Here is a 14,061-nt window from a genome sequence, read left to right on the forward strand (position 1 = left end):
TCTTCTCCAATCCTTTGTGCAATCTTTTTACTCTTTTGACAATGAGACCAGATCCACAATGGTCTAAAAATACTCGAGTTTACGAAAACTTAAAACTTTGACCCAAGATGAAAAATGACCATTTTGCCCATACCTTGGAAATCATCATTATTTTTATTTCTTTCGTCATTTAATCCTTATTTCCATCATTTATTTATGCTTTAGGCCTACTTAGGCCTTAAAAATGTTTGAAAGCATACTTCTAGGGGCTCACTAAAGAAATGACGAAATTACTTCTAGCTCGAGTTATTGCGTCTACACCTAGTTACGGGGCTATAGGGGTCGAGGTCTCACAGAAGTCGAGTGAGGCGGTAATGCCAGACGATGTGCTTCAGTATGCAAGGGGTGGGAGACCTCTGTGGGGTTTGCCATGGCATGAGGTTGACTTGATTCTCGTACTGTGCTATTTCGACGGCCATTAGGTGGTAGTGCACGTTAACTTGCTGAAATGGACTATAATGTTAGTGGACTCATCGTACAGTCGAACAGAAGCATTGAAGTCTAGCTTGCGTGATAAGTAGATGAGTCCACTAACATCATTGTTTCCCAGTATATGCCACCAGGCGAGGTACTTTGTCAGCTCATGTCGTCAAAAGTGAGCTTTGACGCGGATGAGGTATAGGTTAAATGAAAAGACCCCAATACAGCAAGATTTGTATAGTTGCGGGGATTGGGTTATAGCCTCGTTGCAGGGGTTGATCGGGTCGGAGGATCAAACGCTGAAGGCAAACGTGATAGAGGGCATTTGAAAAAAGTTTACCCTTGAAATTTTTGCAAATAGCATAAGTTGTAAAATTTTTTAATTTGTTTATTCTTTTTCAATCTGTAAATAACATTATTTTGTATCATTTCCATATTATTCTTTGTTGTATCATTTACATATTATTCTTTGTATTCATTCATGTGATAAGCATGTGGGTCCAATAAGAACAACATTGTTTTTTTATTATTCATATCATACAGTCTATTAGTATTATACACAATTTACACGATAGCGTTCATGCGTTTACATATGTCAACCCCCCTTTACTTTTTTACTTTATAGCCTAGATGACATGTTGAATTGCATTGCGTGACATAGGGTTGTAAGCAGTTGTTATTGAATTGGGTGAATGGTGGATATGGAATCGCATCACCAGTTGATATTGATTTGCAAGAGTATTTGTTATGGAGTCACACGAGTACTAAATTTTGAATCACGTCAGTAGTTAATATGGAATCGCGTGAGTAGGGTATACTACTCGCGTGAGTAGTACATATGGAGTGGCATTACTAGTTATTATGGAAATGCATGATTAGTTTTTGTGGAAGCACGTGACTAGTTGATATTGACTCGCGTGAGTAATATATATGGAGTGGCGTTAGTAGTTATTATGGAATGGCGTAAGTATTTATTCTAAAATAGCGTGAGTAGAAAAATGGAGTCGTGTGACTAGTTATTATGGAATTGCGTTACTAGTTGATATGGAGTCGCGTGAGTAGTATATATGGAGTGGTGTTACCAATTCTTATGGAATTGCATGAAAAGATGATATGGGATCGGGTGACTAGATGATATGGGATCGCATCACTCACTTATTGTGTGTCATGTTCTTCAAATAAGGGTAAGCCAATTATCATGGACAATATCAAACCATAACTCAACCCCAAGAACCATCATAACAAAATATCGAGTTCAACACCCTAAACCCTCGACCAGAAGTTACCCTAAACACGTGAAAGTTAAAGCACATGTTGAGCGAATTTAATAAAAACAAAATACCACAAGTCAATTATGAGAAATATAAAATATGAATGTTCATCTGCTATGGTTGACTCAGCCAGAACCAATGACAACTGACTTCCTTTTTCTCTGAGGTTCATATCAGAGAAACTCATCTCAGGATTGTTTCTTTCTACCACGCTTCTGCTGCTCGAACAGCTATATTTGTTCTTTGTATTAGAAGATTCTCAACATTCTGTATCCTCAATTTCAATGCCTGCATTCTAGCAGTTTGATTACTGAGTTTCTCATCAATCCTCAGCATATTATACATCACATCATTGGAAACAGGATTTGGAATAACTCTAGACGGTTGATTGGATGGAGTATCATGGGCAAGATGAATTGGGCTACCTTCGACAGAGTTCAATGGCTCATCAAGACTCAAGTCATATCCCCTTTTCACGAGCCATCCAATAAAGAGATTACGAGGCCTGCGACTGGTCTAATAAGCTAGATACCTATTGCTCCATATCCCTTTCTTTTTAACTAGAGCCGATATGATGTTCCTGTATGGAAGGGCCGTCTCTTCTCGCATGGCAACTACTCTCATTTTCATGATCATATATTCTACAATATTCACGCCAAACTGGCTTCCAATTGTTTCCATCATCCACAGATCCTCAGCACTAACATGTCTTAAATGACTGATCCTTCCCTGTAATGTGGACGTAAAAAAATTATGTACTAACCTATCTAATGCAGAATTCAAATGACGAGCAGAACATGAATTTGTGGTGTATGGTTCTTTTCTGTCTGTCACCTGGGCCCACATACGGGACGGGTCAGATAATGGGGGAGGTGTGTATTGTTCATGTCTGTACTCCATTTTTAGGAGCTTCCCAATATCAAAAGGAGTCACTGTAAAGTCTATTCCTCCTAAAAACACGTTCAAAACAAATAGTAATGGCAGTGCAGGACGGTTCAACTTTAGTGGGTTTGCTCAAAGATGTGGCCATTGCTTAAGACAGTGCAGGATGGTTCAGCTTTAGTGGTTCAACTTCTCTTCACCCTTAAACTAAGTTTGGAATGATTGGAAGATGAAACGGCAGCTATCGATATATTTATAAGTGGAAATTGTGGGAAATGACCTTCGTAGTAAAGTGACTTCAAAACCTCCTTATAATGTATCGATAGCTATTTTGATTGCTTAGAAGATGAAACGACATCTATCGATATATTTATAAGTTATCGATAGATATTACGAATACTTGGACTCATACTTAGAAGATGAAAGAAATTTTGAATGGTTCGAAGATGAAAAGGTAGCTATCGATATGTTTATAATGTATCGATAGCTATTTCGATTGCTTGGAAGATGAAACGGAAGCTATCGATATATTTATAAGCTATCGATATAAATTGCAATACTTGGAAGATGAAAGAAACTGTATCTATCGATATATTTATCATCTATCGATAGATATTTTGCTCATAGACCACCCATGCCACAGCCTCATTCCCAGCACCGATGCCTTTAAAACCTTCTCACCCTCAAAAACTCTAAAGTTACTTGTCAATTTGTCAGACCCTAAACTGTTTAAAGGATTTCCCTGTCAAGTTTCGCAACAAACTCACAAATTAACCAAACTCATTTTTCGATTCTGTTGATTAAATCAGTTATGTCATACTCTTTGACATCTATACCGAATTGTTTTGCCTCAAAACACCAGAAGCCTCTAAATTTCTCATTTCCTAATTTGGAAAAATGAGTCGTAGAACTAAACATACAAAGGTGACTCAGAACAGTGGTTCAGGCGGCTCTAGTTGTGCGGAAACATCCTCAGCCTCAGTTGTGAGTTCTTTTTTGTAAAATTTCACTGATCCATCGCACGCTAACAGATTCAACGTCAATTTCACCCAACGCAAGGTAATGCCCGGACATATAATTGACTTGATTATTTAAAGTCTATATATTTCCCATACCTTGCGAACTTTGAAAATTTAGGGTGGACACATTATTTACAATTGAATAGGAAATATTATGAGAATTTAGTCCAGATTTTTTACTTCAATGCAACACAAACATATGAGAAGTCGAAAACAGATTAGCTAGTCAACCATGATGATACGTTTGTCACCCACGTCATGGGACAACAGATCCTTGTTACTCGTGAGCTGATGACGAATCCTTCACTTTACTTCCCTCCAAGAAGATCTCCATTATGTCTTTGATAATGGGAACCTTCGGTCGGCATTTATCTACCCTCCATCAAATCAGAGAGGTAGTGTTAGTTGCACAAGGCTATGTTTCTTTGATCGAGTCTTGCACCTCATCATCACTCACACTATTCCTCTTCACGATTCAAACTACTCGACTGTCACCACAGAGGACCTTTGGTTCTTATTTAACATTAAATTAAATCGTCGTATTGACCTTGCTAAACTCATCATGGATGACATGATCCGGACCATTCAAGGTGGCATAAAAAGCCTACTTTACGACATGGTGATTAGTGAGATCATAGACTACTTCAAAGTTGACACCCATTGTGATCCGCCAAAAAACCATGCTTTGTTCAATCCTATCGATTAGCATAGTATTAAAAAGCTAGGTTTTGAGTTCAGAAACAACATTTGGGTTAGGAAAGGGGTAGCCGATAACCCGAAATTTGACGAGGAGGGGAATGAGGGAGAGCCTAGTACGTATCCTACGGGCCTGTCTACTGCTCAATCTAGTGCACCTATTTCCACCATATTCGATGTTGAGCAAGCTTTCACTAGACTCCTCTCATTTATGGAAACAATGGACTCTAAGTTGACTGCCCATATGGAATTGTTGGAGGCGCAGAATCGTGAGATGTTATAGCACCAAAAATAATTCAAGGATCAATTTCGCTCTCAATTTCCTCCACCATCATGAATTATCTCTGCATACGTTTGTTCTACTGACTTTTTGGACTGTTTGATTCCATGGCTACCTTTGTATCAGATTTTGGTTGTATTTACAAATATTTGTATCTTTGATGTATCGGGTACACTCAACTATTGCTGCTTGCCATGCTTTTATGTGAGATTGTTTCGCTTGATTGATTGTCTTTTGTTTATCTTATGCCCTTTATGTTTTTTTGATTACAACGGTTGACATTAAGAATAAGTACCATAAAAGCAAGTACCATAAAACCCTAAACCCTTATACTCTAGCTATCCAAACAATGTTATTATTATACATAATTTTCTAGGCAAAAATATGAAGCATGATGCCAAAATCAATCAAGCAAATATTATTAAATATTTTGTGCTTTAATTTATTTGTTTACAAAGAAAAACAAATTATGAAGGAGTACAATGAATTTGATGATCCCATAAATGGGCTAAGTAATTAGAAGTGTCTGTTTTGAAACATTCGTATCTAACAAACTTGAGCAAATCTTACAACTTCAAAGAATCATGAAAATTCTATAAGAACTGGTACCAAATATTGGACGTGAAAATTTCTCAAGTCTTCAATCCAGAATGGAGTATCTAATTAACAAGAATTTCCTGACTCAGGCAGATCCAGATAAACTAGGCATGGGAAAGTAGCAAATGTAAGAGAAATTTACCCAAACTGGTGCATTATTTTTCTGATTGACTGCATCATTAGCTCAACATGTAAGAGAATATCTTGTTACTCAGAAGTAAACATGTCTAATCTTTGTCTTGTAGCAATGTACATTGCAGCCATACTAAAATCATCATTCATCACTCGAGCTGACTTCACAGGACGATTCTTCTTACTAGCATCTGAAGCCCAACGACGTGAGCCCTTAGACAGTTGCTGCAACATCTTGTCTTTTAGATTTGCTTCTCCCCCAATTGCACCACTCAGTTTTCTTCATTGTATTGGTTAGAGTATCATCTCCAAACTCTATCAAACTCAAGTTTAAATAGTATTATTCAATGCAAATATCAATGAAAAGTTCAAAACAATCCCTAACAACTGACGTCTAAAGGGCCACTGTCTTCAGGCATGACACCTATAACGTTATTAGAGTTTGTAGTCTGCATTGGACAGCAATTTCGTGTGCCCGGGTTGTCTGCAAATTGCACATGCCTTGGGTCATCGTCGTCGAGTTGTCGACTGAGCAGATGATGTTTCCTCTTTTGCCGTTGGAGCTGCAAACGGAGTCCGGCAAATTTGTCTATTATGACCATAGCTCTTGCATTGTGAACATTTACGTCGTCCGCTGCCTTCCCAAACTGATGGAATCCTTTTCCTCCTAGGTCTTTCCACTTGACCTCTCCAACTTGGTGGCAAAACGATAATTTGTTGAACGTCATGGGTGATATCCCACTCATTAAGATGCCCAACAGGGTGAATGGGAATCGCATATCCCTCCATCCAAGACCGAGTCTTGTAGTAGTCCGAGCAGAATTCAATGGTTGCACGTTTGCACTTACTGCCAAGGCAATGAAATCACAATTGGCGAACAATGTAAAAATTCAATTCATCATGCACAAAATAACAAAACATGATTGTTCATAACTTATTGCCGCCATGGCATGCGTGTAGGGGAGTAGATCGGTTTGAAACTCACCACATGAACACGTATTGGTGGAGAGGTTAAGCATTCTGTCCTTAGTCCCGCCTATAACTTGAAACTTCACCCGATCGATTGCTTGTATGGAAAAGTGACATTCTTCATTGAACCGTTTGTTCAACAGATCGGTAGCCCAAGGGTTGAGGGGCATGGTCAAATTCAATGCCTCATTGTGCCGGTCATGGAACCAACGTTGAAACATGCCTCTGATGCACTCGATCAACACTATTATTGGCATTTTTCTTGCATGCCTCAGGCAAGAGTTAATACACTCCACAATGTTATATGTCATTAGCTTATATCGCCTTACTAGTGACCATGCACGTGCCCATATCTCAAGGCTTAATCTCATAAGGCTGTCATAAGTAGGTTTGCAAAGTTCTTTCAGCTGATTCATATGTCTGTTAAAATCAGTGAGACTATAGCAATTGGTGGCCATGGTGAAAATCGAGGCAACATCTTTGCGCTTGAATATGTTTTTAACGTTTTTCCCTAAGTCGTAATTGCATAAACCTTGATGAACGTCCTTGTACACTTTTTCAACTATTTTCTTAATGCCAAGATGCTTATCAGAAATGAACATTGCATTTCAGGACAACCAATCACATGACGTAATTGGTTAAGAAACCACGACCAAGACTCTTCATCTTCAACAGGCCAATGCCAAATGCAAGTGGATATATCTGCTCATTCGCATCTTTGCATACTGTCACAAACAAAATACCTTTGAATCTACCTTTCAGATGTGTGGCATCGATAGCGACCTGAATACATGACTCGAACACCCAGAAATGATATTTGAATCGTTGTTCCCCATCAGTAGCGACACACGTGATAGTACCGGGATTTTCATGTTCCAACATATGGAAATACGAGGGAAGGAGTTGGAATGACTCTTCCGGTGGATCGAACACAAGACTCTCCGCATACTCCTTCGCTTGCCAAGCCTTACCATATAGGCATTATAATCCCCACTTGTGATTCATCACTTCCATTATTTCCTTTGGTCTCAATGGGGTTACACAATTTCCTTGCACCATAGTGGAGATAAGCTCACCAATTACCCTAGCGCTCCCAGTTCGATACCCACATTGCAAACCATCAACAATACACGTGTGTACCTTATAGAACATCCAAAGTTGCCAATATTCTCCCTTAGGCAACTTTGTTGCACGCAAAGCAAACTTGCATGCCTTATCCTTACAATCAACCTCAAAACGAGCATGACATGACTTTTTAACTCTAACCTCAAAATGCTCTTTTAGTGCCAACATGCTCAAAGCTCGTTTCAATTCAGCCTTCGATGGAAACACTTTTTTGCGATATAAGTGGTTGTCCATTGATCTAGATTCCTCACTCCTAACTGTTTGGAAAGATATCATATCTAGCCCTAGAATAATCCATTGACGAGATACCCCTGTATTTACCCTCTCTCGATCAATGTCATCAGGCGAACGAATGTCGTTCTCAAGTGCGATGGTGTTCTCGTAAATATAGTCTACACCCTCAACATCTTCTAATTCAACGGTTCTGCCATGGTCGTCCAACTTAACTTCTTCTAACACAACAGTTGTGGTATGACCTGTACGACCATTTGCATGATTACAATCAAGAATGTCGGTCTGCTCAACCCTGTCATCCTTTAAATGATCTTCATGTTTGCCAACGTAATCATCTTCACAGTCATCATGCAACTCATTGTTCCGATCTGCCATGTTGTCCCCTTCAACATCATTATCAATCGATCAGATGCATCGTCATCACTGGCAACCATCACACTGTTGATTGTTAATGACAATGGACCTAATGCATTTCAAAGTGACAGTTGTGTTTGTTGCAAAGTACCAAGTATTTCATTTGATGCACATTCCGACCGAAATTGTGTAGACATCATTTGCAGACACCTCATGTGTGTGCCGAGCTGTTGAAACTCATAAGGATACGTCAAACGTGATTACCATGGTTGTTTGTTAGGAAATGTATGGTGTAATATGTCAAAATAATTAACAGTTTGTTGTAGGTGATTACTATGTTGGATACCGTGTTCATGTGGAATATCATTTACATTTCTTGCCTTAACTGTCACAAACACAACAACTGCCTTCTCATCTTGCAGAATACTTGCTACATCTTCATCATCCCTAATAACTGCGTGCGAAACCCTTGCGGCATGGCTAAGCAATGCATGTAGCTCGATTTCATTATTATGTGAGTTGACCCCAACAACCTCTTCAACCAACTTCATTAGGCCCGAAAATGATAAATCACTCCCAACACCCCTCACTCGTGTCTCACCACCCTTGTAAGTGTCATCGACCCAATGACCACCATATGTAATCATAAGCTTCACATTTGGTAGGTCGCTAAAATTTAACAAAAAATAAATGTCACAATTAGTTAATTTATCAAAAATTGCCCTTCAATGCATAGAAACCACTTACACAATGCCTAAGTCACATTTGGCCGACCGCAGAAATTTAATAAAAATTTAGTGTCGCAATGTTTAATACACATTCATGCAATGCCTAATAACTAGTGAACAAACGTCCCAAAACAAGAGGCAAATTGCACAAGTCACGCGCCACCACTCTCGCAATACATAACAATAGGTCACGCAATATATAAAAACTAGTCACGCAATGCCTAAAAAGCTACTGAACAAAAGCCTCAAAACAACACATGAATTGCACAAGTCACACGCCACCACTCTCGCAATACATAACAACAAGTAACGTAATATATAAAAACCAATCACGCAAAGCCTAAAAAACTACTGAACAAAAGCCTCAAAACAACACATAAATTGCACAAGTCAGTCACGCACTGCTAGGCTCGCAACACCTAAGAATAAGTCACTCAATGAATAATAAGCCTCAAAACAAGAGGTGAATTGCACAAGTCACGCACCACCAGTCTCGCAATACCTAATAATAAGTCAATCGATGCCTAATATCCACTCATGTTATGCCAACTTAAACAGTCACGCACTAGCCCAATGTCAAGCAATACATAACAACACGTCACCCTAGGTACTCTATTCCATATACATACAAACCATTCATGTAATGTCTCAACAGAAGATATGCATTGCACAATTCACGCACCGCGTATAACCCACTCTCCCAATACTTAAAAATAGGTCACGCACTACCTAACATTCACTCATGAAGTTATTCAGCATAATATAACTTAAACGAAGAAAACAACTCAAGAAAATATGTGCTCAATGAAAATAAAATTTTTTATAAATTTTATTAAAATTTTTAAAAAAAGACCCCCTCGAAAATACAAGGAGATGATACAAAAAAATGAACTGTAGTTCATTTCTTCCTAAGTTCATCTACTTTGAACTCTATCGTAGCGAGAATCTTTTCGTTGCTCAAGATGGCAGCCTTTAGGTCAAAAGTCCTTTGCATCAGGTTGTCGATGAGGGCGTGCATCTCCTGGTGGAATATCTGCAGCTGCTCCCTGAAAAGCACTTCATTCTTTTCGGAAGCTGCTTCTTCCCCGTTCTCGACTCTTCGATCTCTGGAGGTCATTTTTCAATTATTTGAGATTGATTAAGATAATTAAATTTGATTCAAATGGTTAATGGTTCCATTTATTTATAGGCATGAATGTTGACTCTTCGTTTTCTACACCCATATAAGTGCAATGAAGGGGGGCTGAATTGGTTATTACGTACCTGTTCGACCTGGCGTTTCATCTTATCTACCTCTTAAAAGCAAAAGCCAAGCCAAGCATCATTTTCCAAGAAATTCTTAATAAAAAGTAGCTTAAAGGTTTTCTCTTTTTTTCACTAATCAAAAGGATTTTAATGTTACCTCTTTTCTCTTTTCCAAGAAATTCATTATCGTTTCCTTTTTTTTTTTAATTTAAGCATCATGGTGCGATTGCTTGGTAGGCCAACCAAAATCTAATACTATTGCTACTATACAAGTCTAAAATTATATCTAAACTTCAAGAATTACATTATAGCTTATTAGGTTATTGAAGATGACACTCAATATCCTTTATGTTAATTTTAACCGAAATTACAACTTATATAATTTATTTTGTTAAACAGTTTACCAACCAGCTTTAGCTTATTTCTCTTCTAATTTTACACAATTTGTTATTAAGGGGGCTGAATCAGTAGATAATCACCTTCAGCATTAGGTAGATAAAGTCACGCAATGCCTACAAACAGGTCACGCAATACTCAACAAATATTCAGTCACGTAATGCCTATCACGCAACGCTCAACAAATATTCAGTCACGTAATGCCTATAAACAAGTCACGCAATGCTCAACAAATATTCAGTCACGTAATATTCAGGCACCTAATGCCAAATAAACAGATTACGATTCCTAATATCCAGTCACACACCTTAACATCTAGTGACTCAATGCCAAACAAATATTCACACATCGCCTATGAACTGATTGATTTTGCTACTCCCAACTAGATTTAAGTTTTCAAACTCATATAATTTACCCATCAACTTTTTCGTTCTATGAATAACCCTAAATAAACCCAAAAACCCATAACAAATACCTTAATGTCATCTCTACACTTTTGGATCGTGAGAAAGTTGGTTGTCGATATAGACCTTGATGGTGTTGGAGAGTTGGACGGAGGGATAGCTAAATCTAAATCAAGATTTAATTTTGGAATTTTAAGCTGAATGGCTGGAGAGCAGAAAAAAAGAAACCAAGGTGTGCCTTCATTTGGATTAATTGGTTTAAAGGATATTATTATCAAGTCGTGCCAAAAATTGGCTAAAAATAGTTAAAATTATAGAGACAGTCATTTTTAAAGTCACCTTACTACGAATGTCATTTCCCACAATTTTCACTTTTGAAATCCTTTAATTTTGAGGTTTAATCGTGTTTTTAGTCAAAATTACTCCACTTATATTGAGTTTTAGACCTCTTTCATCATTCTTACTTTAATTTTAATCCAAAACTCCTCACATGGCCTCCCGACCTAAACGCACTAAATACACAGCTTGCGGCCAACGGGATGTTGACCAAGGTGATGCCTCTACCTCCCAACCTCCACCACCAGTACCATGCGTCGACAAGCACTCCTTCAAGTGAAATTTCTCTCATTCTTCCTTAGAGCCCAAGTTTGAAAAGGATTACACCAAATGAGATGTCAAGCCGGGCAACGTAATTGACTTTCATTATCTCGAGCAAATTAATTTTTCATATATTGATAACTTTCGAGAATTAAGTTGGCTTAGTTACCTGTCCATGAACCGTACATATTATGTTGATTTAGTTCAAGTATTTTATTTCAATGCGACCACTAAATTTTAGGATTATGAGGATAATGTACATGTAGAGCACAATGATAAGTTTGTTACTTTGGTAATGGGAAAATGAATTGTGGTAACTGAGCACACTTTAGACATTGTTTTAGGTTTTGATGTTCGTTAGGGAGATAAAGACTATGTTGAGGGCATACTCAATAATGAAATTTTGTCCACAGTCGATACTTACCCTCCTACCAGTGAAAAGGGTACAACTAGTGTCAAATGTTTATCATTCTACGACTGTATCCTTCATCTTATCTTGTCCCATACAATCCACCTGCACAACACCAACTATTCCACTATCAAGAGTAAGGATTTTTGGTTTATTTACCGTATTAAGTCTCAGCATCGTGTCAACTTGTCCAAATTCATCCTTGAAAACATGTTGAAAATCATAAACAAATCTAGGAAAACGTTACTTTATGGCATGGCCATTAGTGCTATCATTGATTCCATGGGCATCAATACTAGGTGTGATCCACTTAAACAATATGCCATGCACACCAAAATTAATGAGCATGCCATAAACAATCTAGGTTTTGTACCTATCAACAACACTTGGTTACGTAAAAAAACTATCCATGACTTTGAAATAGTTGGGGATGAAAGGAATGATGGCACCTATGCTAAGCCTACTATAGCTCTAGTACTAGTCTAAGTGTAATTCCCAGTGCTGCCCTTAGTTACCTACTTATGTCTACTACTTTTGACTCCAAGCAAGCCTTTACTCGATTGTTATCGTATGTGGAATCTATGGATGCTCATATGGTTAGTAGGTTTGATGCTTTTGAGGCTCAGAATCACAATTTACTACAATGCTAGTAGTTTTTGGATGAGCAAGTCCGTGCCCATTTTCCACCTCCACCTTGACTCCTTCATAGAGGACATTGCTTCATTTCAACATTACCTCACCTTTCGGAGTGGATGGCAGCATTATCATTCACATACAATTTTCATCATGGTTGTCTTTTGTAGTTGTTATCCATCAGTTGTGTTAGTCTTGAAACCTTTTAATTTTTTTGCACTATATTGGATGGTAGTTGGCTATTGATTTTGGCATTATTGTTGGTCTATTTTACATTTTTTGTTGGATTTTGTTTTCAAGCTTAGTTTTCTTGCTAATGGTCATACTATATTTCTGTTGCAATTATTCATTATTATTACTACTTTGTCATTTCTGCTTTTTTTTGTTATTCCCCTAACATTTGTTTCTTGAGCATTGGTGTGATTTTAACATTACCTTGACATGACTTTTCCTTAACCTACGCTTTCAAATCTATTCTAATTCCCTTTTCCATGCCTAACTTTCTTTTTGATATAACAAAAAGAGGGAGAATGGTTTTAATGAGCAATTTGCACATTAAATCAAGTTTTTGTTAAGAAGGCCAAATCACTTTAATATTAAAAAAAAATTCTTAAAAGGCCTTAAATTGAGGGGGAGGACTCAAAATTGAAGGATAATTTAAAAATTACACATAATTTTCAAAGTCTTCAAATTCAAGAGAGTCTATTTAAAAAAGTTTCAACAAATTTTACTTATTGTTTTATTTTATAGACAAATGGGGGATTGTTTGATTTATAGTTTTCAAATTGATCCCATGTTTTGAAATGATAAAAGAAAATGATCAAAATTTCATCTAAGTTTTGAAAAATCAAGCCTAAACATTCCTTAAAACTTTCAAATGAGTTTGAAAAGAAGAATAATAAAAAAAGGCTTTAAAAAATGGTCCAAATCTATTTATACATGTTTATCATGTATTAATACATTCGGACAAGTATCGATAGAAATTGAAATTTATCGATACATTTTCTTGAGAAAAGTCAAAATTCGTAAAATAAAACTCAATCTATCGATACATTTTTAAAATATATTGATAGAAATTCAACAAAATGCTCACTGTCTTAAAAGTATCGATACATTTGTTAATGTATAGATGCACTTTCAACAGAATGCTCACTATCTCAAAAGTATCGATACATTAACAAATGTATTGATACATTCTCAACAAAATGGTCAAACCTTTGTAGCCAAGGCCAAAAGTATCAATACATCCGAAAGTGTATTGATAGATTTTCGCGAGAATTCAAAAATAAAAACAACAATGTATCAATACATCCACACATATATCAATACAATATGACCGTTGGAGCCTAGAATGAGGAGAAAACGACTATTTTCACATTTAATGCATCTTCAACTACCCCTGAAGCTTTAACAACTATAAATACAAACTCTCACCATATTTATGAAGGTTGAAAAACCTTGAAGCACAATTCCAAGAGAAAAATTCAACTCAAATTATGAATACTCTTTGTTCACCTCTTCTAGCATTTAAGTCTTCTATTATATCATTTACTCAGCTTTTATTACCTATGTTCTTCCTCACTAAACATTGAACTTAATTTGCTATTCAACTTTTAAGAGGCATTCTAGCT

This window comes from Theobroma cacao, chromosome 5 (genome assembly GCF_053813885.1).
Source record: "Theobroma cacao isolate CCN51 chromosome 5, ASM5381388v1, whole genome shotgun sequence".
NCBI classification, from domain to species: domain Eukaryota; kingdom Viridiplantae; phylum Streptophyta; class Magnoliopsida; order Malvales; family Malvaceae; genus Theobroma; species Theobroma cacao.